Genomic DNA, 27,694 nt, shown 5'->3' on the forward strand with positions numbered 1-27,694 from the left:
ATATATCATTTTGTGGACGTTATTATTACCCATGCATGGACACCAAAAGCAATTTCCTAGTGCAACCCCTGTAGCAAAAAAAAATAAATAAAATGGGGGATTGAAAATTTTTTTTGGTTTTTTGCTTTTTGATCCATATGGGCACATGCTTCATCAATAGTGCTTTTCAAAAATATATATGGTTATTGCAACATCTCTGCGAAAACCACCCCTATCCTTGAAAATATACTGCAGAAACTACCCCTATCCCTTGACGAGCATGTTTTTACGATTTTCTTATTACCTATGTGTTCTTTTTAAACAAAACTTATACAGGGTTAAAGACCACTATTTACTCTAAAAATTATGTCCTATTCATTTTTTCGTATAAGCAACCGTTACAGCACAGTGGCGCCGTAAACCTCATATATGCTTTGGCGGGCTCCAGTTTTTGTTTTTTTTTTCGTCATCTGTTCGTTTTATTGATAAAGTACTTATGCAAAATAAAACAACACAGTGTAACCTACAAATTATGACTTATGCACATTTTACATTCTTTGCTCCCCAAAGCCACAGTGGTGGCCCAAAATAAATTTTTGCATATTTTCGCCACCTACATGCATTTTATTGCATTAATGCTACCTTAACAGCACAATGTTTACCCTTAGGTGGTCGCTACGCAGTGGCGGATCCAGGGAGGGGTGATGGGGGTGATCACCTCCCCCCCTCTCAAACCAAGTGATATTATATTCAAAGATTATAAAAATATTCATTTATTTTTATAGAAATTTAACCCATTGGCACCCCCCTCTTAACGATGCTGGATCCGCCACTGTCGCTAAAGCATAAAAAGTCATTCTTATAAAAATAATATTAATATAATATAAGTATTTCTATAAAAATAAATGAATATTTTTATAATCTTCAAATATAATATCACTTGGTTTGAGAGCGGTGGGGGTGATCGCCCCCATCACCCCTCCCTGGATCCGCCACTGCTTAGCGACCACTTAGGGGTGAATATTGTGCTATTAAGGTAGCATTAACGCAATAAAATGCGTGTAGGTGGCGAAAATATGAAAAAATTTATTTTGGGCCACCACTGTAGCTTTGGGGAGCAAAGAATGTAAAATGTGCATAGGTCATGATTTGTAGGTTACACTGTGTTGTTTTATTTTACATAAGTACTTTATCAATAAAACAAACAGATGACGAAAAAATCAACAAAAACTGGAGCCAGTCAAAGCATATATGAGGTTTACGGCGCCACTGTGCCGTAACGGTTGCTTAAACGAAAAAAATGAATAGGACCTAATTTTTAGAGTAAATAGTGGTCTTTAACCTTGTATAAGTTTTTAAAAAAAAAATGAATAGGTAATGAGAAAATCGTAAAAACATGCTGGATAAGGTATAGGGGTAGTTTCTGCAGTATATTTTCAAGGATAGGGGTGGTTTGCGCAGGGATGTTGCAATAACCATATATATTTTTGAAAAGCACTATTGATGAAGCATATGCCCATATGGATCAAAAAGCAAAAAACAAAGAAAAAATTTCAACCCCCCATTTTATTTATTGTTTTTGGCTACAGTGGTTGCACTAGGAAATCGCTTTTAGTGTCCATGCATGGGTAATAATAACTTGCACAAAATGATATATGAAGCATATTAATGAAGGGCATTGTGTGTGAAGGATTCCAAGAAAATCACTTTATTTATTAATTCTTCTTTTTGTTTGGGTGGTTCCGGGGAAAAAATGGGGTGCATTATACAAATTTGTAAATAACACCAGTACATGGGTAATCGCTGAAAGTCTTTTTACTCTAGCATAAACGGTTCAGATGGTATAAAGAGGGGTTTTTTAAAATGTAACACCCTGTAATTAAAAAAAGGGCAATTACCCTTAAGTGAAACCTATACCAAAAAATCAATCATCTATTTGTGAATAATCTCCGCAGCATTTCTTTTTAATTTCCGTTGCAGTTAGGGAAAAATATATATTTTTTAAAAACATCTTTCTTAAAAACTTGTCAACTTTGGGGCGCCACCCTTGCTAAACGTCGGATGATAGAGAGATGCTGTCGGAAATAAATCGTAGAAAATATAGTCCTCCTCATATTTCTATAAAAGAAATTTTTTGTAAAAGGTACAGGAAGGGCTACGTTCTGCAAAAACCATAAATTACCCCCTTTAAAGGGGTGAAAAGGGGGGTTCCGGGGCGAAATTTTTTCAGAAAAAGTTTGTCTTATAATAAGCACCCCTTGATATGCCAGAAAAAAAATAAAACCGGACTTGTGTCCATTTTGCAAGGTTCAACCTCTGTTTCCTACACTATAATAGAAAATGGAAAATCGGGCTTCGAGTATAATTTGCTATGACCTCCAGAGTCTTCTTTACAGATTCGATATAACAGCACACAGGTTAAACATGTTAATATCCCATGATAAGACCCAGTCAATGGTTCATCAGTCATTCAGTCAATGGCCAAGAGCTCCATCAGGTGTAAACTGATGATTAACGAACGCATAATAGAGCAAGTCATGAGTTTCAACTGCCTCGGAATAGATGTATCGTATGGGTATGATGATACAATACAAAAAGACCACTGGGAATACCTCCTAAGAGATGATATGACAGCTGAACATCAACATCGCATTCAAATCTTTAGTTAATAAAAGTTGGGACAAAGAGGATAGAAAATCACAAAAATTAGAGTGTACATACATAAAAAGTATTTTTCTATACTGTATTTTTCATAAACTATAGATCTTTCCACACTATGATTCCAGAAAATATTTTGTATACTTTCTATATCTACGTTTTAGTCCAGAAGATTTAGACTTCTAAAAAAGTAGAAAGAGGAAAGTTTGCTCTGCTCTGAAATTTTCATCCTCGTAGATTTTTCCACACTATGACCACAAAATATATTTTGTGCAGGTACTTTTCGTAACCGGACAAGTGGTAATGGACAACTCGTAACGGCGACAGTTCGTAACAGCGACACTTCGTAACGGCGACAGTTCGTAACTACACAAATTCGTAACGGACAATTCGTAACGTCAAAATTTTAGTTATTCTGTTTATTTTTGTTAACGTGGAAACTAACTGTTATTACAGTTATAATTGAAATTATGTTGATCAATTTAACGAATCAATACCGGGACAAACAAGTTTAACACATTTTATATTTCGTGTTTCAGAATATATATTAAAAATCTTTGAACATAAACAAAATATTTAAATACATAAAAACTTTTAACAATATTTTTAAAAGTTTATCCCTCTTATTGTTCCTTAAATTTGCATATACCTAGACAAAAGAATTATGAAGTAATTCGTGAAATCTTTAAGCCGACAACCGTCTTTAGACATTCCCACCCAACTTTCTAAGTAAACATTTTGTAAAGGAAAGATTATAATTACCTTACTAAATGCCTTACAAAATATGAAATGCCTTTAAAATATTTATCCTGATACTGATTCGTTAAATTGATAAAGAAATTTCATTTATAACTGTAATTACAGTTTGTTTCCAAGTTAACAAAAATAAACAGAATAATTCAATTTGGACGTTACGAATTGTCCGTTACGAATTTGTATAGTTACGAACTGTCGCCGTTAGGAAGTGTCGTCGTTACGAACTGTCGCTGTTACGAATTTTCCGTTACCATTTGTCCGGTTACGAACTGTCGCGTTACGAGATGGCATGGAACCACTTTCTATATCTACCTTTTAGTTCAGAAGATTTAGACTTCTAAGAAAGAAGTACCTAAGTTTGTTCTGCATTCTCTCTGCGTTCTAGTATTTTTGATTGCCTTGGGCAAAAAAAAATCTACCAAGTTTTCTTCTACCAACCTACGATTGACTTCTTCTTTTCGTGTGCCTCATCCTTTAAGGACATTGACGATCATCACGTCTCAATTTACTCTGTCTGCAGTGTTTATGAAGAGTTTTATTGTTGAGTAGAGTTTTATGTTTTATGGACAACCATTCACATCAACTCATATTTTTCATTTCTTATTATATGACCAACGTACCTCATTTTTCTTTCCTTCCCCGTGTTGAGTATTTCTTTTTTTCACTTTCATCTTTCTTAATATCTCCGTGTTTTGTTACGTGTTGTGTCCATTATATTTTCCACATTCTTCGATAACACAACATATCAAAGCTCAAAGTCTTTTTTCAGTTGCGTCCGTAATTGTCCAGGCTTTAACTTAATACAAAAGGACAGAGAACATGTAGCATCTCAATACTCTAGTTCTAATTTCTATTCTCAGTTTTCCATTACATAAGGGACCGTTCAAGTATTACGTAACGCAGGTGGGGTGGGGGGGGGGGGGTCAAAAATCTTCAAAAATTGCGTTACGCAATAGTTAAACGCCCATTAGAGTGCGTTACGTTTACGTAGGGAGGGAGGGGTCAAAAATCTTCAAAAATCGCGTTACGTAATACTTGAACGCTCCCTAATATGTAGGTACCTACTGCTTTCATCTAATTTAAAGCGCTTTTGACCATCTCAATGCGTGGTTTTATTTCAAAGCTGCAGACCCATTGTTCATTTAGCTCACATCTGAAAGATTACACTTGAAAGAACCGAGGGAGGCCTATGTCCAACAGTAGACACGATTGGCTGATTGATGTTGATGATGATGGTATATGAAAGTAAAACACGGAAGACATGGAAAGTTAAAGAATACAAATAAATCCAATGCATTCATGGGACGAACAATTGAAAAATAACTAAAAAAGAATACGAAACTATTCTAAAATGTATTAAAAAAAGGTCCGGTTTCACCAACAACAAATAAATCAATGAATAGTTATTCGTCGAATATAATTTATTAGAAGTTTATATTTATATTTTGTTTCAATATAATTTTGATAATTTAAAGTTAAACTGGCGAATTTACTTTCTTATAAATATTTACAACGAGATTAACTTGCCAATCTATTCGAAGAGGAAGTATTTATTTGATAAATTAATAAAATAAGTCTTATTTGACGTTAGTAAAATGGAAAAATGTCAGTTTATTGGTCAAATAACATTATTCATAGAATAAACTACTATTAAATAGTAAACGACAAATTTTGTCGTTGGTGAAACCGGCCATAATGGTGATAATAAGAAGCAATTTGATTTGAGTAGACAAAAATTACCCTCCCATTTCCAATTTATGTAAATAGGTAAGCACCAGTTTGACTCAAAATTTACGAGCTTAAAATGGAAGTGATAGAAATCACAAAAGTGCCAATTTACTCATATCGGTGTCGGAACAACTTTAATGGGCCAAGAAGATGCGAATTCCTTTCAAACTTTTAAACACATATAAAAGAAGGAAACACCCCAATTACCGTCCAATTATAAAAACCCAAGAACTAAACGGCCATTATTGGTTACAACAGGATATATGTCTGTCAACCGGGGGTTAAATCGTCATCCCTTATCGTCTTCAAATAGACAGGAAGGGGTGTTTCCTTCGATACAGTGCTATTTCCGTCAGTTCTGCCGAAATCCGGTCATAATTTTGTTTTTCTATTTTGAGGAAACAAGCACGTTGAATTAAGGCCTTCTCGAATTTCGCTCGTTCGTAAAAAGGTGCTCTTTGGTAAAGCCATAATGGTCTTTTTCCCTTTTGGTATTAAAAAGCCGACATCCGCAATAATGTTGGTTTACCGTTTACCTGATTATTATCGACGGAATACGAAGATGTGGCAGAATATTTTATTAAAAACTAACTACATACTTAAAATTCCCTAAGAATAATTTAAGAATTATTTTGATTATTTTGACTCATATAGGTAGGTACCTCATATTATTCGCAATCAAATAAAATTTGCAGAAAAAATTATAAATAAATATGAGTGATTATTTCATTCATAGAGATTCTGACCAATAGAAACCTACAAGAATCAAAATTACAGCGGAAATTTTTTCGATTTTTTTGTTCATAGAGATTCTGGCCAATGGAAAGCTACAGAACTGTCCAATCAGATTAAAATTATACTGAGAATTATCTACTGTAGAAAATTACCGATAGAATTTTTTTAAGTAGATTGTTTCTGTTTAATGGCAACCAGTTTCCTAGTTTTGACAACTGTCATATTTAAGAAAATATCCATAATATACGTATTAAAAAATAATCTTACGAATATCACACGACAGTAAGATTAAATAAGAAAATAATGCTTCATTTTTACTTAAATTTGTTGTCATTGGGCAATAGCCACTCGAGCCCTGCGGGCTCTCGTGTCTATTGCCAGACAACAAATTTTCGAAAAACTGTCGCATTATTTTCAATTTATTCTCACTCTCTTTTGATATTATACCCGATAATCTTTGATAACTTCCCGTCGTCAAGTATTTTACGTCAGATGCCCTTAGTTGCTACGCAAAAATACATTCGGTGGCATTAATAACAATTAATGTTTTACAACTTGTCACAGAGAACAACAAGAAACAGGTTTAGCAAATATTCAGACGAAGATATCAGTTAAATATTAGTTAAAATGATTTAAAACGACAGTTTTATTAATGAAATAATCTTACCGAATTACTTTCGAGCTCCTACAAATTATCGATTTGTTTTGCCCTCGTGACACTTTGACATAATTAAAACTGACTAAGTGTCACTCAGGATACAAATCGATAATTTTAGAGCTCTCGTGTAATTACTACTGATTATTTCATTCATAGACATTCTGACCAATAGAAAGCTACAAGAATAAAAATTACAACGATAATTTTAGATAATTTCCTGTCGTCAAGTATTACGTCAGATGCCCTTCGTTGCTACGAAAAAATGAAAATTCAGTGAAATTAATGACAATTAATGTTTTACAACTTGTCAAAGAACATAAGGAACAGGTTTAGCAAATATTCAGGCAAAGATATCAATAAAATATTAGTTTAAATGATTTAAAAAGACAGTTTTATTCATGAAATAATCTTACCAAATTACACACGAGCCCTTAAAAATTACCGATTTGTTTTGCCCTCGTGACACTTTGACGTAATTTCATTCCCCTTCGGGTCGTGAAATTAAAACTGTCAAAGTGTCACTCGGGATACAAATCGATAATTTTAGAGCTCTCGTGTAATTACTGTTCGAAACGCAATAAGTCAACTGACCTTTCAATTATGGAGTGCAAATGTATATATTATATACAGCGTGTCTACTTAAATTGGCCACATACGGGGGAACTTTTTTATTATTAATTTTACGAAAGAAGTTATTATTCATAATAAGTTGTGCATGGTCTAAAACCCAAGATGCAACCATCAGATATAAAATTTTATCAATTTTTTTATACGAGGTATGCCAAAAAATATTAATTTCGCTTAAGAGTAAAGTACCTTTATATTTCACAATATTTCAATTGTTAGAAGGATGTAATTGAATATTGAAACATATTTTTTAATTCTGAGCAACTTTTCTTAATTTTCAATATTACAAAAAATAAAGGCACTTTTCTCTTGAGCTAAATTCATATTTTTTGACTATCTCGTACAAAATTGATCAAATTTGATATCTAATGGCTGCATCTGTTTACGAGCTTTTTATAAAGAATAACTGTTTTCGTAAAATTAATAATAAGAGTTATCCATATTTGTAATAAATAAAAATGATGGGTCTAGTCGCAACATAGGGGTCCCGTGGGAAATTCTAGCTCACTGTGATTTGATGGTGGTATTATAGGTTTTTTGGGTCACTGAATCCAATGGAAGTGGTATGGAAGCCCAAATATGGTGCGTTTAATTGTTATTAACAAATTATTGTAAAATTAGGTATTTTTCAGGAATTATTAAAAGCCCTCTGTAAATAAATTGACAGTGTTAAGGTCTTGTCTGGTATATTTTTGATTGCTGAATCGAGTGCGGCTAGTCGCGATTACTCAAAATGTGTTGTTATTTTGTTAATAACAAAATAATTTAACGACGAAACCCAAGCGACTCCATTTTCAAACAAATAAATAATTTAAAAATAAAATCTTTGGATTTCTTAATTCGGAAACAGATTCTCTCTTCTACCTATTCCTCATCCTTCTAAAATTTGCAAGGAATAAAGGGTGATGAATGCAGAGATATGGGGAGTCTATATAGTTGCACTCCACAACACATCAATTCAACGAGGCAAAGATCAACAAACCTGTCTCCTAGTACTCAATACGTGAGTAAAACCGTATTAGATGAAGGCAATTAAATATCAAATGCCTTTATCAACAAAATAATTGTTTATTCGCCGAAAAGCTCGAAATAATGCGCTATCTACAGCAAGTTAGTAGTCTTTTTCATAGTGTTTTTATACGCTAAATCGATTTCCACTAGTCGTGATAACTTAAGCCACGTTCCGACTTTGTTATTAATAAATTATTGCAAAAATAACCGTTTATAGTACGTTTACTCACGGTTTTTGCTCTAAATTTAAAAAAACCACTTTGCTTGACATGAAATTTGGCTTATACGTAGCTAACATGTCAAACAAAACAAGTGATATTGTGCCGATGTGTGATTTTACCCTGGGGGCGACTTTCACCCCTTTTCGGGGGTGAAAAAGATACCTTTAAAATAAGTCCGGAAGTGGATAAACTGATTAATTTTAAGCAACTTTTGTTTTATAGAGTTTTTTCACCAAGTCAATACTTTTTGAGTTATTTGCGAGTGAATATGTTCATTTTTCAACAAAAAACCACCTTTTTAGTGGTTTTATAGGGTTTCGAACCAATGAAACTTACAGATCATATAAATACAACATCAGAAGCAACTTGTGAAGCGGTAATGATTAATTTCATTTGAGATGCCAATTAGGGGGTGATTTTATTTTTTTTTTTTTACCAAATAAAAAGGAACCAACTTTATTTTGAGCGTAACTAGCTTATTTTTGATACTAGATACTTTTTCAAAAAACAAGAATAAAGTTTTTTTAAAGCTTTAAAAGAGTTGTAATGAGTTTTCCTCAAAAAGTGCTTCATTTTATGGTTATTTTATGTTGAAATATTCGATTTGGAATTTGACGAATATGAACCTGTTGTTCATTAGCTACAACTCCGCTTCTACTGGGTCTACGGACCTCACACATACACCATTTTTTTCACTTTTTTATAGTCTACATTTTTGCTAAGAAAATTTTTTTTTGAAAAAATACTTATGGAGACATATTCACTCGCAAATAACTCGAAAAGTATTGAGTTAGTAAAAAAATCTATAGAACAAAAGTTGCTTAGAATTAATCGGTTTATCCACTTCCGGACTTACTTTAAAGGTATCTTTTTCCACCCCCGAAGAGGGGTGAAAGTAGCCCCCAGGGTAAAATCACACATCGGCACAATATCCCTTGTTTTGACATGTTAGCTTCGTGTATGCCAAATTTGATGTCAAACCAAGTGGTTTTTTTTTAATTTAGAGCAAAAACCGTGAGTAAACTTACTATACACCGCTATTTTTGCAATAATTTATTAACAATAAAGTTACAACGTGGTTTAAGCTATTACGACTAGTGGCAATCGAAATAGCGTATAAAAATACAGTAGACTCGCGATTATCCGAGTCTCGGTCATCCGAGCCCCTCGGTTAACCGAGGCAAAAGTAATAACAGGTGAGTTACAATTTTCAACCTTGACGCAACATCGCCGATTCAAAATCAAAAAGAGGAATAAAGCTTATGCAAAATCAAATACTTTTTTAAACAGTAATATTGATAAGGTAAATGTTTTTATCTTTTATAGACAGTACTGTATTAATTTTGTCATTAAAATATCCACAGTTATGATTATTTACGTGTTTTTCTATCAATATAACCAATCTCAGTGTTAACCGAGTTTTTCCGTATCCGAGGTAGTCACGGTCCCAGTTACCTCGGAGAATCGCGAGTCTACTGTACTACGAAAAAGACTACAAATTTGCTGTAGATAGCGCATTATTTCGAGCTTTTCGGCGAATAAACAATTATTTTGTTATTAACAAAATAAGAACATATTTTGATATTTTGAGTAATCGCGACTAGCCGCATTCGATTCAGCGACCGAAAATATACCAGACAAGACCTTAACACTGTCAATTTATTTACAGGGCTTTTAATAATTCCTGAAAAATACCTAATTTTACAATAATTTGTTAATAATAATTAAACGCACCATATGTGGGCTTCCAGACCACTTCCATGGAATTCAGCGACCCAAAAAACCTATAATACCACCATTAATAATAAAAATGTTTCCCATATTATGTGACCAACTTAAGTAGACACGCTGTACATTGTTGAATATACATGAAGGATCATATTCCTTGAAGAAATAATAGATGAACACCAAATAGGTCCAGGTGGAAGATGCTTAGAGAAGACATGTCTATGAAGGGGATTAATATTGACATGGTCAAAGATAGAAAATTATGTAGAGATGTAATAAAGGAATCTGACCACGCATACCGATTAAGCGATGGTCAATATAATATTGTAGATGCCAGACTAAGTCTAGTAGGGTAATTAAAAGACAAATAAAATACGAAGGAAACTACTCATAATCAAAAATAGATACTAATAACAGAACGAATGAGCAGACTGATATACTTACAAAAATAGAAAATGTAGATCATATAAGATATTAACGCAAAAACGGGTCAAGTGCAAAAGTTCTTTAAATGACCAAGGATTGAAATATACCTACTACTTGTTTGTCACAGAAAAAATTTTGTTTTATTTTAATTGTGATTTGTTTAGGTAACAAAAAATAAAAAACTGTCAATTAGCATAAAAGCAGCGGTGACACAGATATTACCTACAATTTTTTTGGGAAACAGTTTTGATGGGTCGTTTTTTTGTCGGCTAGTGTATTTATATTCATTATTGCTTAAAACTTAAAATTTGTCAATGGTACAATTGTGAGTTTCCTAGAATTGACAGTATAAACAAACATACATGTAACATTAATAATTCTGTAAATACGAAACATCCTGTGTTTGTTATAGAAAATCGAGCAATTTCCACCTGTTTTTTTTTATAGATAACGATGAGCCATTTAACGGAAGTGATAGTGTATATATCTTACACGACGCCGTACAAAGGTTAAGTCAACAACAGGAATTAAATTATATTATTTTTTTGCTAAAAATAGACGGATAGAGCTGAAAAAAATCCTTGACTTTGGGAGTTTATTTGAGTATACTAATACAATTCAGGACTAAATTAAAACTGTTTTATTAAAAGTTTTTGTAGATGTCAGTAGTAATTACACGAGAACTCTAAAATTATCGATTTGTATCCCGGGTGACACCTTGGCAGATTTCATTTCACGATCCGAAGGGGAGTTTCATTTTTGTGTAGCAACGAAGGGCATCTGACGTCATACTTGACGGCGGGAAATTATGGAAAAAAATTACCGCTGTAATTTTTATTCTTGTAGGTTTCTATTCGTCAGAATCTTCTATAAATGAAATAATCGTAAAAATTTATCTTACTTGGCACAAAAGCAAGGATCACATAAAATCAAAACTACGAAAATCCCAAGACGAGCAGTTAAAATGTAATGAAAATAAGAGACGTTGGACGTTGTTTGTAAGCTGGATTACTTCTGCTACATGTAGGCTGCGCTGCGACTCAATTGAACCTACGTTTGCCTTCGATAAACCCTATAAAATCGAAACAAGACAACATAGAGAGTCAAACGTGGCAAATGCGTACCTATTGCATAATATACACCGGTGGCTCCAAAATGGAAGAAGGCTCAGGATGCGGGATATACTCCAGATCACTGAACCTTAATATAAAATGGGATATGGGCAAAAATGGCAGCGTAGTCCTAACTGAACTGGCTGGTATCTCCATAGCCGCAAAGGAGATAACCAGAAAAGGTGTAGCCGGTAAAACCATAATAATATGCACAGACAGCAGACGAGAGCTACTAGCTCTGAATAGACCACGTGCCAGAGCAGGGTTAGTAATGGAGTGTCATGAGTCACTAGTCAAAACTTCGGATGATAACAACAGCACCCTGAGATGAGTTAAAGGACACAAAGGAAATAAAGGCAACCGCATTACTGATCAGCTATCTAGGAAGGCAGTAAGCCTAAGACTCTTAGGGCCTGGTGATTTTTTTGGCTGGTCAACTACAACAATCACGGAAATTGACAAATTTCCTAGATTTGGCAATTTCCCACACGCAAACCCTGAAAAGATGGGAAGAATGGTCAGGACGTAGACTTGCCAAGGTAACACTAAGGAACCTTGGGAAGTCTACTTCATACAGTTTGCATTTTGCCACATCTACTAGTCTCAATGTTGTCAGGCGCCTTCTCAGTCAAAGTGTTTTTGCGCCTCGTTGAAAATGGTATGTAAACAAATATATTTGTTTATGTAAGGAATTAGAGATTAAGAAAAGAATGGGAATGAACTCAGATATAATATACTACATAGAACAGAAGGGATTAACCTTATACGGACATGTCAGAAGGCAGAAGAGCAGACTCTCTAGATCTTTCTAAGAATCTTTCAGAGATGAAGTGGACGAAGCAATGGAAAACAGAAATCTGCAGGAAGGGGACTGGTAAAACAGAAAGAACTGAAGAGAACGGTTGAGTGAAGGAATATTAAAAAAACTGTGGAAACCCTATTAGAAATAATGTGCAAATAAACGGCCTATTAGAAATATCTCGAGAACTAAAGGCAACAGAATCATGAAAATTGGAATGAAAGGGTACTTCCGTTTATACCGGAAGTTGCTTATAACTTCGTTTTTTTTTAAATGGGACCCCCTGTATATTTTTACATTTTTGGATTCTCCTCGATGTCTTCTTTCTTAAAATATGAGGTGTTGTAAGTTGTAATGTTATACAGGGTAGTTTAAAAGATAATTACGTTCTTTTCTTAATTTCGTAGCAACATTCACACTCTGTAGAATTGTAGTAGTTTGACCTCAAAAACTATACTTACGTTCAAATGATTTCAAGTATAGTCTACTATTGTTAAGAATTATTAGTAGGTATAGCTAAATTTTTAATTTCAGTATACAGGGTTGGTTGAACTTCGGAATGAATATTTTCTGAGTTTTCTTAAATGGAACATCCTCTAGTCTTTAGTATTGTAATGAAATGATATTTTATGGTACTTTTTTATTTCTTAAGCATTCCCTATACCTAACTGCTTTAATTTGTGCTTAATTGTTAGTCGCACCAACAATATTAACTACGTAGGTATTTTGATAGCTCAACCATTACCTATTGGTAATTTTAAGGATCAGTCTAGATTAATATGTATTTATTTCCGAAAAATTATTTTCGCCTAATAAAATAAATAACGTAATTAAATTTTACGTATTTTTTGTTGCAATTACTTTTTGGCTTAAATCACCAATAACACACAAATTAAAGCAGTTCGGTATATGGTATGCTTAATAAATAAAAAAGTACCATAAAATATAATTTTATTACAATACTAAAATACAGGGTGTTCCATTTAAGAAAACTCAGAAAATATTCATTCCGAGTTTCGACCAACTCTGTATACCTAGTGAAATTAAAAATTTAGCTATATGTACTAATAATTCTTAACAATAGTAAGTAGACTATATTAAAAATCATTTGAACGTAAGCATAGTTTTTGACGTCAAACTACTATAATTCTACAGGGTGTAAATGTTAATTCTCAAACCTCATATTTTAAGAAGGAAGACATCGAGGAGAATCCAAAAATGTAAAAATATACAGGGTGTCCCATTTAAAAAACGAAGTTATCAGTAACTTCCGGTTTAAGCGGAAGTAGAAAATATATGAAAATATTTTCGTTAAATAGATCACTCTTCAAAACCATTTCATTCCAATTTTCATGATTCCGTTGCTTTTAGTTCTCGAGATATTTCTAATAGGCCGTTTATCTGCCTCACCTCATATACAGGGTGTTTGGTAAATAATGGGCCATAGCTTAACCTTAGATTCTTAAGGTTAAAATAGGTCGATTTAAACTAACTTACCTTAGTACAAAAGTTGATAATAACCTAAATACGTATTTATTAATATTAACCTAAATAAGTCAAAGTTAAACTTTTATTTTATTTATTTTTAAATATTTCCTGGCAGGCATGGGACAACAACACGAAATTTGGTAAGTGGTGCTGGTATTGTACAATCTACTAAATTATGTTAAACAAACGTTTCTGGCTACTACCAGAGGCGTACGACGGGGGAACGTGAATGGTCGACCCTTCCCAAATTCTATGTCACTGGCGGAATTACTATTTTAGTGCAATATGTTGATTCTCCAATACTTTCTATGTATAGAACATACTCTTCATTCGTAACGATAAAGCCATTAGTTTTCGAGATATTTGAAGCTAAAAACGAAGGAGCATAATACATTAATTAAAATAAGTGTGCCTTTTCATTTTTAACTTCAAATATCTCGAAAACTAATGACTTTATCGTTGCGAATGAAGAGTATATTATTTGCATAGAAAGTATTGTATTGCATAGCAGTTTCAACAGTGGCGTAGAATTTGGGAAGGGTCAACCATTCACTTTCCCCTGTCGTGCGCCTCTGGTATTAACCACAAACGATTATTTAACATAATTTAGTAGGGTGTACAGTCTGCCGAGTACCATAAGGATATGTCAAATAGTTTTATAGTACCGGGCACACATAGTTCTTAAAGTTTTAAATAAAGAATAAATTGTGGAGTATGAAGGGAACCATTCTCGTTGGAACTTTACCGCGCTGAGCAGATGGGACGTGAATTGTAAATTGTAGAATTCCCTCATCTTCCTTAGTCTCAGCATCCGTATGGCTTACAAATTGTAGAAGCCTCGGAGGTGTAACCAGAGAAGGTTCCCACTGTTTTCATTCTGGTGGGATGTAGAATAGCATTATGTTGTTTTATATGCCATTAGAGTGAAAACTTAATCTTTTTTTTAAAGAATAAATTATTTAAAAAAAAATAATATTTTAAAATAATTTGACATATCCGTGTGATACTTGGCAGAAAGTGTAGGCACTGTACTGCCTACTAAATTATGTTAAATAATCGTTTCTGGCTACTACCTGAGGCGTGCGACAGGGGAAAGTGAATGGTTGACCCTTCCCAAATTCTACGCCACTGATGAAACTGCTATTTTAGCATAATTTTTAGATTCTCTAATACTTTCTATGCAAATAATATACTCCTCATTCGTAACGATAAAGTCATTAGTTTTCGAGATATTTTAAGTTAAAAATGAAAAGGCACACTTATTTTGGTTAATGTATTAAGTTCGTTTTTAACTTTAAATATCTCGAAAACTAATGGCTGTATCGTTACGAATGAAGAGTACCTATGTTTTTTACATAGAAAGTATTGGAGAATCAAAAAATTGCACTAAAATGGCATTTCCACCAGTGGCGTAGAATTTGGGAAGGGTAAACCATTTACGTTCCCCCGTCGCACGCCTCTGGCAGTAGCCAGAAACGTTTGTTTAATGTTTAACATAATTTATAGATTGTACAATACCAGCACCACTTACCAAATTTCGTGTTTTTGTCCCATGCCTGTCAGAAAATATTCAAAAATAAAAGTTTAAATTCGACACCCTGTATTTCGGTTATTATCAACTTTTGTACGAAGGTAAGTTAGCTTAAATCGAGCTATTTTAAGCTCAGGAATCTAAGGTTAATAAGCTATGGCCCTACCAAACACCCTGTATACAGGGTGAGGCAGATAACTGGCCTATTAGAAATATCTCGAGAACTAAAGGCAACAGAATCATGTAAATTGGAATAAGTGGGTTTTGAAGGATGATCTATTAAATGAAAATATTTTCATCTCTTTGCAACTTCCGGTTATACCGGAAGTTGCTTATAACTTCGTTTTTTTAAATGGGACACCCTGTATATTTTTACATTTTTGGATTCTCTTCGATGTCTTCTTTCTTAAAATATAAGGTTTTGTAATATTATACAGGGTATTTTAAAAGATAATTACGTTTTTTTATTAATTTCGTAGCAACATTCACACCCTGTAGAATTGTAGTAGTTTAACATCTAAAACTCTACTTACGTTCAAATGATTTTTAATATACTCTACTATTGTTAAGAATCATTAGTATAGCTAAATTTTTAATTTTAGTATACAGGGTTGGTCGAAACTCGGAATGAGTATTTTCTGAGTTTTCTTAAATGGAACACCCTGTATTTTAGTATTGTAATGAAATGATATTTTATGGTACTTTTTTATTTCTTAAGCATTCCCTATACCTAACTGCTTTAATTTCTGCTTAATTGTTAATCGCACCAACAATCTTAACTAAGAAGGTGTTTCGATAGCTAAACCATTATTGGTAATTTTAAGGACCAGTCTGGATTAATATGTATTTATTTCGGAAAAATTATTTGGGATTGAGTATTTTCACGGCCAACCTAATAAAATTTTACGTATTTTTTGTTGCAATTAATGTTTAGCTTGAATCACCAATAACTCACAAATTAAAGCAGTTAGGTATAGGGAATGCTTAAGAAATAAAAAAGTACTATAAAATATCATTTCACTACAATACAAAAATACAGGGTGTTCCATTTAAGAAAACTCAGAAAATACTCATTGCGAGTTTCGACCAACCCTGTATACTAAAATTAAAAATTTAGCTATACTAATGATTCTTAACAATAGTAGAGTATATTAAAAATCATTTGAACGTAAGTAGAGATTTAGATGTTAAACTACTACAATTCTACAGGGTGTGAATGTTGCTACGAAATTAATAAAAAAAACGTAATTATCTTTTAAAATACCCTGTATAATATTACAAAACCTTATATTTTAAGAAAGAAGACATCGAAGAGAATCCAAAAATGTAAAAATATACAGGGTGTCCCATTTAAAAAAACGAAGGTATAAGCAACTTCCGGTATAACCGGAAGTTGCAAAGAGATGAAAATACATACATACATAATCGGTTGCCTCTTTAACCATTAGGTGTCGAGGAAAGAGATGAAAATATTTTCATTTAATAGATCATCCTTCAAAACCCCTTTATTCCAATTTTCATGATTCTGTTGCCTTTAGTTCTCGAGATATTTCTAATAGGCCAGTTATCTGGCTCACCCTATATATCTACAGAATTAAAAAGTAGGTACCTAAGAAATGGTATCTAAAGATATATTAAAAAAAAATTAAATCCATGTAAGATTTTCCTGGAATTTTACCATATCGTTGGCCTATAATAGAACAAAAAGGAAGTTTATTTGTAGGTGTAAAAAATGAAGATTAAAAATAAGCCAGTGTTTGTCAGTCTGTATTAGGTTGAACAAATAACTCACCTCAAAAAAATAATATCGGTATATCACTTCCGCTGCGCTATCAGCAAAAATAACAAAAAATATGACAGTTTTGGTATCTACCTACGAATTTCGCGACCTCAGCGGTAGCGTGGAATCGCTAAGCGTTGTATATTCGTCTGTTTACATTCAAACGAAAGCATCATCGAAAATATAAACATACACATAAAGGACGTCGGTGTAGTCAGGACAGGATATCCGTATCCTTGTCCATATAAAAGCCATATAACAGGAAAAGGAAACATATTATCACCGATTTTCAATTGCCATTATCATTTTTCCGTTTTATTCATTTAAATACAAAATTCCTGTTTTGTTTATAAAATTATATTATTCAATTGGGTAATGATATGTCCGGATTTTTACTTATTTGATTTTTTATATAACCAGCTTGCTATAATACCGCACAAGTTAGTATACTGGTGTTTATTACAATATTATTATACTCGATTTGGTAATGCATGATAGCATAGTTGTTTTCATGACAGAATATTACCTACAACTGTACAAAATCTGTGGTCCAGATGACACACCAACTGAGTTGCTGAAGCTAATAGACGAAGATAACATTAAAGTAGTAGTAAAACCTTTTAATGCAAAATTTTTTTTATTTAAACAATAAAATACACCTAATCTACAAGATCAAATTGCTCCCCCCCCCCCAGAGCAAAATTCTAGGTGCGCAACTGTACTCTACATTTATTTACTAAAATAGTAAAACTGTTAAATATGTCAATATTTTACTAAAAAGATCCAATCATCAGATCTCCAATAAGTTTAAAATAATGACCAAAAAACATAAAATATAACAAGTCATGAACTTTACCTTAATAGATATAACATGTAGGTAATAGACAAAAGCAGAAGAAAAAAAAATATGCAAATAAACCAGCCAGGATATTGAGATATGTAGAAGGGATACCTAACTAACCTGGAAGAACAAATATACAGTATGTCCCTGTAAGTTGTATCCATATGGAAAACTTTTTTATTATTAATTTTACGAAAAAAAGTTATTCTTTATAAAAAGCTCTGCATGGTCCAAAACCTAAGATGTAACCATCAAATATCAAATTTTTTAAATATTATACGACGTATGTCAAAAAGTTTGAATTTCACTCAAGAGTAAAGTAGCTTTATTTTTCACAATATTGAAAATTTCTATTATGAAAAGTTGTTTGGTATTAAAAACTGTATTCTAGTATGCAATTACATCCTTCTAATTGAAAATTTTTTTTTTTTGAAAAATTATGGATAACGTAACATTATTTTCAGTTATTTTAATTCAGATAACTCTTTTATTATTAATTTTACGAAAAAAAGTGATTCCTAATAAAAAATTCTGCATGGTCTAAAATCTAAAATACAACTATCTTTTGTCAAATTTTATCAATTTTATACGAGGTATGTCAAAAAATATGAATTTCGCTCAAGAGTAAAATACGTTTATTTTTCACAATATCGAAAATTGTTATTATGAAAAGTTATTTAGAATTAAAAACTATGTTTTAATATGTAATTACATTTCTAATTGAAATATTCTGAACTATAAAGGTACTTTACTTTTGATCTAAATTTATCTTTTTTGGCATACCTCGTATAAAATTGATAAAATTTGATATTAAGATGGTTGTATTTTAAGTTTTTAGACCATCCAGAACTTTTTATTAAGAATCACTTTTTTCGTAAAATTAATAATAAAAGAGTGATCAGAATTGAAATATCTGAAAAAATAATCATAGTTATCCATAATTTCACAAAAAAAAATTTCAATTAGAAAGATGTAATTACATATTAGAATATAGTTTTTAATTTCAAACAACTTTTCCTAATAGCAATTTCCAATATGTATTACGAAAAATAAAGCTACTTTACTGTTGAGTGAAATTCAAACTTTTTGACATACCTCGTATAATATTTAAAAAATTTGATATTTGATGATTAAATCTTAGGTTTTGGACCATGCAGAGCTTTTTATCAAGAATAACTTTTTTTCGTAAAATTAATAATAAAAAAGTTTTCCATATGGATACAACTTACAGGGACATACTGTAGAAACACAGATTAGATTACCTATATGAATTCAAATATCAGAAATGAAAAGAAGGCGAACAAGACAAACGACAGTAAGTACTCACAAAAATTTAGAATAAGTAGTTAATTTGGTCCAGCTAAGCACTAGATATGGAAAGAAGCAGTGGCGCACCCAGGGGGGGTTTTGGGGGTTAAAACCCCTCCCAGGACATATAACAAAGATACTTATATAAAGAATAGTAGTAAAGCACTAAAATCGCCTAAGCTCTAACTTTTTTAAAGTAAGACGGATTATGAAACCTTTGGCATTCGATTCGGGAGAGCTTCAGAGAAAATTTTTGAATACTTGGCATGAATAATTACAAATGAGAATTGCATTCTTTTAGGCGGAAAATCCATTTTACAAAGCGCATCTCAAAGTGTTTACACAATAAAAATTCACAACTTGGAAAATAATCATGAGAATGAGTTCAATTTTCATATTCGGAGTATTTTGAGGTTGCTAAACAGGAATATAGGGTCGGCGAAGCTGTAAGAGGTACATGGTGCCAGGAATCTACGTCATCTCCTGGAGTTTTATAGAAATTCGTTATTGAAAATAATTTATTATCTCGGGGTTTTAAGATCGCTGAACACGAATACTGCAACGAAGATGCTGTACGATATACTTGGTACCCTGTATCTACGTCGTCTCTGGGAATTGTATGAAAATTCGTAATAAAATTTGTTGCAACTTGTTATTCCGGGGTTTTTAAGGTAACTGAGAGTTTTAATCATATACTCGAGGTTCTGACATCCCTATATCTAAAAAAAATTTTATTAATAGTGAAAAAAAAATATCGAATTATTTTTTTTCATAATTTGAGCTCTGAAATAAAATAACTTACTGTTATTGTTACTCACCGTTGAATTTTATAACGAATTTCTATAACACTCCAGAAGACGAAGTAGAGTCCGGGCACCAGGTAACTCATACTCATACAGCATCTTCCATGCAATATTTATTGCAAAGCTCCAGGAGATAATATAGATACCGGGCACCAGGTACCTCGTACAGCATCGTCGAAGCAATATTCGTGTTCAGCGACCTCAAAAACCTCGGAACTAGTTTTAATGATTTTTATAATGAATTTCCATAAAACTCCAGGAGACTACTATAGTGCCTACTGTGATACCGGGCACCAGGTACCTCTTACAGCTTCGCCGAACCCATATTCCTGTTTAGCGAGCTCAAAACCCCCGATATAAAAATATAACTCATTTCCATGATTATTTTCTGAGTTTTGAATTTTTATTTTTTGACACTTTAAGAAGCACTTTGGAAAATACATTTTTCGTTTACAACAATGCAATTTTCATTTGTCCCTCATGCCGAGCATTCAAGAATCCTAATGCTCTCTCGAATCGAACGCAAAAGGTTGCATAACGTAATGCTTTATATCCTCGTCTACAGAAAAATGTAACTTGTGATTCACAAACAATACAAAAAAAATCGGTGTCCAAGCCAACCCCTCCCAGAGGAAAATTCTCGGTGCGCCACTGGAAAGAAGATACAATGAGGAACGGGAAGGTATGATGTCATTACGTAGGGCGTAGGGCACAATGTCATAAGTTGAGCGTTTAAGTTTGTGATTTAAAATCACTAGTGGGGCAAGTGGGGCCTGAGCTGTTTTGTAGTATGAAAACATGAAAAGCATCACAACATCTGAAATGATTGAATAAACAGGCGTATTATCTTACTAAACAGAAAGAAGTTATTCCTGTTCTCTCTTCTAAGTATAGTCGATATCATGTCTGTTAACTCATCGACAGGACCAACTCAATCTGTGAACGAACAAAATGCTACGTCTGGTCTGGTCGACTCTTATCTATGCAGTTGAAACGTGGACCCTTTAAAACATCAACCGTAAATAAATTGGAGGCCTTTGAAATGTGGATCTACCGGAGAATCTTCAAAATTTCATGAACATCGCTCAAACGAAGAAGTGCTGCATACTAGTGCATACTGCGATACTGCATATTAGGATAGGCAAAGATCGAGAACTTTTCAACACAGAGAACATAATCAATTACTTTTAATGGGAAATAAGCCACAATTTTACCAAAAAATGATTTAATAGCGTTTCGAAGCCCAAATCGGGTTTCGTTCTCAAAATACTACTAAAATAAACAAAAATGCTATTGCTAAGTAAAAAAACTCTTCTAATAATTTATTTAATCTGACTCATTTATAATGGCAATTCAGACGTACACACACCCAAACTTATATGGAATCACCATGTATTTCTAAGTAATATTTATTTCTTTTGAAAATACTTGTTATTGTTGCGAGGAATAGGGGATGTTCTCATAGGGACACCGCTGTAACACAGGAGCTATGCGTAACACAGGGCGTTCTGTCAAAAACCTATGCTAGGTAACAGGAACTAGGAAAGCTCAAAAATAAAGCAAGGGAAAGTCGCCAAAAGTAATAACGGCTCTCCACGATCGTTTAATTGTCCAATCAGCTGGAAGACACCCAACCATTTCTCACCTGCAGCTCCAAAGGCAGCTTTTGGAAGCTACAGGTTTAATTGTTTCAGTTGAAACGATAAGAAGAGTTGGTACCAAGAAGTATACAGCAGGAGACAGTTATGGGTTCCAGAGTTATCCAGGCAGCACAAGATTGATCGCCTAAATTGGTGTCTTTACCACCAAAACTGGAACATTGGGAATTGACAAAATGTGCTATTTTCAAAACCAGTCAGGATTTAATGTAATCAGATGGAAAATCAGATGATCCACGAAATCGTGTACTTAGAGGTCGAGGAAGACAAGCAAGAACGAAAACTGTCAGATCTGTTCACAAATATACAAGGGGAAGTGTAATGTTCTGGAGAGGAATTGTGATCCGCAAAAAAACTCCTTTAATTTTCATCCAATCAACTTTAACTGCTCACAGGTATGTTGATAACCTGTAGTCAGGCTCTGAAGAGGTGCAACAGAAGAAAATTTTATTTTATTGCATGATAATGGACCTCTACATACCATTAGAGTGACTACAAACATCATCGAAGCAGAAGGTATCCCTTGTTTGGAGTGGCCTGCTTGCTCACCCGAGCTTAATCCTATAGAGTATTTAAGGGATATGCCTAAAGGAAAAATTAGAGCTCGCCGGAATAATCCACAAAACACCGTGCGGCTAGTACAAGCTGCTTTTAAAGGGTGGAGCAACCTACCACAACAAAATGTTGATAATTTGATTAGGAGCGCGCCCACGCAAACTGAAGCTTGCATAAGGACTAGAGGTGATAACACTGACTACCACAAAATACAAAAAAAAAATAAAAACAAGTTAAACATTATTCGTTTTACATTGAAATTTTGTATGCTATTGACTTTAAAACAACTACTTGCAATTTGTTTGTTAAATACTTTATTGTTTCATTTAATTGTTATGTATTTATTATTAAATTCTTTAAAATAAATATTGTTTGACTTCGTGTGTTCGTTTTTTAAATTCGCACGGAATAGTAAGAAATATCAGATGATTCCATATAAGTTTGGGTGTGTGTGTATTATGCATTTTAAAGTAGAAGACTTTACAATGATATCGCCAATATTTATGAGTTGCGTTCCTGGGACGGCTTTACTAAAAGATAGTTCATTCGATTACATGAAATCAATCCCAACTCAAGAATATCCGTCACAAAAAAATCATAGCATGTGATCTGTCTTTAAAAAGACAACCAAATGCAACGATGACAGTAAAATTCTCGCGTTAGAGATTCCATAGTAAATCACGAGGGAAAACCAGGAAAAAACCTCGTGATATTATCTCGACATCGTAAGTATTTGGTCTTACATTTAATTTACTTTCAAAAAACTAATACCAAATTCTGACTTTAATATGTTTAAATTATAAATAATATTAATAATACATAGATATACAATAAGTAATCATACTAAATATAAAATTTGTACTAACTCGATATGTTATTGACTTACTAATCGTGGTATTTTCTTTCTATTGACTTCCTCTTTCAGTATGGGTAACCACATCTTACTGCATTCTACCGAGGAATTTGTGACACAATTGGTTTCATTTATCATAATTAGAGCCGCTTCTTTGATTTTTCTCTTTTTACTATTTGATTCTTTCAGGACTATACTTGAATCTCTCCACTGAACTCTATGTTCATTATCCCATGCATGTTGACATATTTGAGATCTATCAAATTCTCTAGTTTTAATATAAGACTGATGTTCACTTATTATAACGTTTAATGGTCTTGATGTTTCACCTAAATAAAATTGTTCGCATTTACTATGGACTCTCTAACGCGAGAATTTTAGTATCGTTTACTTTTAATCGTTGCATTTGGTTGTCTTTTTAAAGACAGATCACGAGATCACATGCTATGATTTTTTTGTGACGGATATTCTTGAGTTGGGATTGATTTTATGAAATCGAATGAACTATCTTTTAGTAAAGTCGTCCCAGGAACGCAACTCATAAATATTGGCGATATCATTTTAAAGTCTTCTACTTCAAAATGTATAATATACGTCTGAATTGCCATTGCCAATATAAATGAGTCAGATTAAATAAATTATTAGAAGAATTTTTTTTTCTTAGCAACAACATTTTTGTTTATTTTACTAGTATTTTGTATTTTGACAACGAAACCCGATTTGGGCTTCGAATCGTTAATAAAATCATTTTTTTGGTAAAATTGTGGCTTATTTCCCATTAAAAGTAATTGATGCCACAAGCACAAGATCTATAATCCATTGAATGCCACAAGAAAATAGCTTCAGAACAACACAGAGAACATGATACCTAACCTAGGCCACATACTGAGAAATAATAAAATACTATATAGTACCCAAGTACCTACCAATATGCTCAACTAATAGTGAAAGGAAAGATCGAGGGAAAGAGACTAGGAAAGGAAGGAAAAGACTATCGTTGCTAACAAACATTCGACAATCAGGGCTAAATTTTGAACAGCTGAAGACAAACAAGAGTTTGCATGCAATTGTAGTAACCAAACTCCGTTGAGGAGAGAACATTTTAAGAAAAAGTAAGTATAGTAATTGTTGAAAATCAATCAAGTAAACAGTCATTTTATTATTAATAGTTCAAACTGTTAAAATTATTAAAAACAATATAATAGTGAAAGTTATTTTCAACACGATTCTTAATCATTTACCAGAAATATAGTCTAGTATAGTCGGTTCTCTAAACTCAGACACAACTGGCTAGTGATTTTAGTCGGTACTTTTTTGGTTTTGGCCAATTTTGCCAAAATTACTAACTACTTAGTAATTATTAACTATTTAGTAATTATTTTTTTGCCAAAAATTATTTACTAAAATCATTAGAGAGTTGTCTCTGAGTTTAGCGAACCGACTATAGCAAACCGTGATTGCGGAATCACCTTACAAATACCAAACACTTTGTATTTTAATAAGGTCAACAAAATAAATAAAAGTTTGCGTTGAATGTAATCAATTTACCAAATTAACAAGTAAATTTGAAATAAAAAAACAAACATGATTACATATAGGTAAACAATTTCTCCTTACCTTAATTTTTTCCTAGTCCAATTAAGAGCAAGTCATTAACTTTCAGTACGTAAAAAACTGTACTACTTTTCATAGATGAGAATGTAAATTAAAATACTATTTTGTACTTTTTTCGAAATACAAACGCGCACTCTGTATAGAGAAGAAGTCCTCTCTACACGTGGTACAAATGAAAACTGAATTGGTGCGCGCCGCGCGGTGCGGTCTAAACAGCCAGGTGCGTGCGAGGGTGCGTAAACAAACCTAATCTGTGCCGAACGTTCGAAATTGACGGCGCACGCAGCACGCAATGCGCAATGTGTTTGTTGATTTTTGAATGACCAACTCAGTCGATGGGAGGAGGAAGTTGTTTGTATTTGTATAGGGGTGGAATTTACCCCCAAGCCAAGCAGTACGGTTCGTGAAATGATTGAAGTACTTTTACAATTTAATTCTTTTTACATATTATCTAATATACATAATAACATTATTTTCTAACAATAAATTAATTCATTTTGTATTTACTAAGTTCTTTGCCAAGAATAGATTAAAAAAAAAAACAGAAACTTGATCAATGGTTCCGAGAACATATAAAAAATATATAGGAAAATCAAAATCGTAGTCCAGGTGATATCTATCGAAAAGCAGACTATAATAATTGACATTTTCCATAGGAGACTAGTCGTAAACCTTATGCTTAATTTTGTATTTAACAATATCTAAAACAATCGAAAATTTTTGCTTTTTGCGCCATTCTTTCGCCTGCTAGTCCATGTTGTGACTGTACTGTAGAAAATTTGTACTAAAACAAATTTGTACTAAATTGTACGATCAAGCTCGACCACATAGATCTGCAGTTTAGTTCAGAAAAATAAGGAAAAAAATATCCTGTTGGTGACTCAATCCCCTCCAGGCCGAATCCAAATTTTTTGAGTAGTATGGACATCTATAATATGTTTCCTGCGGCCGATTTTGATGATATACATAGTTATAAACAAATGAAGATCAAAAAACGGTAAATTTTCGCTTTTTTCGTCTATTATCAAAAAGTTAAGCATTTTAAACAAATTTGATAGTAAGAAACTCATAAATCGTATAAAAAAACTTCAATACATATAACGTTCGCTGAATATGTCGTATCCTTATTGGTTGCTTAGAAAAGTTCAAAATAAATAATAAATTTTGAGTTTTTATAAATATTCATAACTTATGTAAAAATCAACTTACTAGAACCTTCTTATTACACGGAATGGTGAGACTTTTGGTTCTTAAATCATACCCTAAATTTCAAAGCAATTGGTCAAATAGTTTAATAGTTATTTAATTTGTTTATCCCAAATTAATTTTTTTGCAACACTATAAGTCAGGAAATGATGAAGTTACAGTAATACTTTGGATAGTTTATGGAAGAAGAAGATTTACACTAATAATTTATTTAAAAAAATATGACACAAAATAATTCTAAATATTGCAAAATTCTTTTGCAAGAACATGTGAATTAAAAAAAGGGAAGGCTAACTTCGTCCCTAATTGTCCTAGGACAATTGCTTTTCTTTCTAAATGTGTATAAAAATTCAATCTTTCTAAATATGAAAAAATAATTTTTCTACGGGTAACGGTTAAAAATTTATTCTAATTGTTTTTACGTAAGCAAAAAATCGACATGTTTTTGCAAAATAATTTTACACTGAAGAGCGCCTAACCTTTGGATCGAAAGTTCCGAATGGTAGTGAGTTCGAATCTCACCAGGGTCAGGATTTTTTTCATTTATTATAAATTAATAAATGAAAATAGTTTCTGTCCTTGTGGGATCGGTACTCACCGGAGGGACCGCAGACGTTCGGATACAATTAGAGTCTCTTTGCAAAGACAATGACGTCGACTTTGCAAAGACAATGACGTCGACTTTGCAAAGTAACAAGACACTTACTCAACACACACACACTACACATTACACCTGAGCTAGTGATAAGTTATACAATTACGTGGCTAAAGGTTCTAGTTCTAAACCAAGGCCAAAATCAGAGAAAAAAAATTTTACACTGTTTAAAATTACTTTTTGTCATTTTTTTTTAATTAAGGTAATAGTATAAATGATCTTCTCTTATAAACTGTCCGAAGTATTACTGTAACCTCATAATTTTCTGACTTATAGTGTTGCAAAAAAAATGAATTTGGGATAAACAAATTAAATAACTTTTAAACTATTTGACCAATTGCTTTGAAATTTAGTGTATGATTTAAGCACCAGAAGTCTCAGCATTTCGTGTAATAAGAAGGTTCTAGTTGATTTTTACATAAGTTATGAATATTTATAAAAAGTCAAATTTATGATTTATTTTGCAATTTTCTAAGCAACCAATAAGGATAGACATAGACATATTTAGCGAACGCCATATTGAAGTTTTTTATACGATTTATGAGTTTCTTACTCTCAAATTTGTTTAAAATGCTTAACTTTTTGGTAATAGACGAAAAAGGCGAAAATTTACCGTTTTTTGATCTTTATTTGTTTATAACTATGTATATCATCAAAATCGGCTACAGGCAACTTACAGATTATTAATATAGATGTCCATACTACCCTAAAAAATTTGGTTTCGGCCTTGAGGGGGATGTGTCACGAGAAAAATCTTATTTCTCTGGACTAGTTGTCGAAGAAAGTAGAGTTTTCCATGGAATTCCCCGCGCTCTCTTAATTAATAAATAAACTTAATACCATTAAACATGCTTGGGACATGCTACAAAGCAGGCTTACAGATCACATACCTACCGCCTCGCCAGATCCTTCAGCAACTTCAAAAACTGTTACCACAGTCATGGGCAGAGACTGCTCAAGAATC

General features: G+C 32.7%; 1 protein-coding gene across 2 annotated transcripts in view; it reads right to left on the bottom strand.

The window, feature by feature from the left end:
• The window catches only part of LOC126881941 (transcription factor ETV7), a 54,292-nt gene extending 29,247 nt beyond the window's left edge, over positions 1–25,045 (bottom strand). Inside the window, exon 1 of one of the 2 annotated variants that reach the window (XM_050646677.1) lies at positions 24,873–25,045. The gene's annotated coding sequence lies outside the window, so the exon portion shown is untranslated. Of the gene's footprint in view, positions 1–17,249; positions 17,371–24,872 lie in introns of those variants that run through there. The other variant, XM_050646678.1, reaches the window with a different exon arrangement.
• Positions 25,046–27,694: the final 2,649 nt, after the last annotated feature.

The sequence above is a fragment of the Diabrotica virgifera genome, chromosome 3, assembly GCF_917563875.1.
Source record: "Diabrotica virgifera virgifera chromosome 3, PGI_DIABVI_V3a".
Taxonomy (NCBI): domain Eukaryota; kingdom Metazoa; phylum Arthropoda; class Insecta; order Coleoptera; family Chrysomelidae; genus Diabrotica; species Diabrotica virgifera.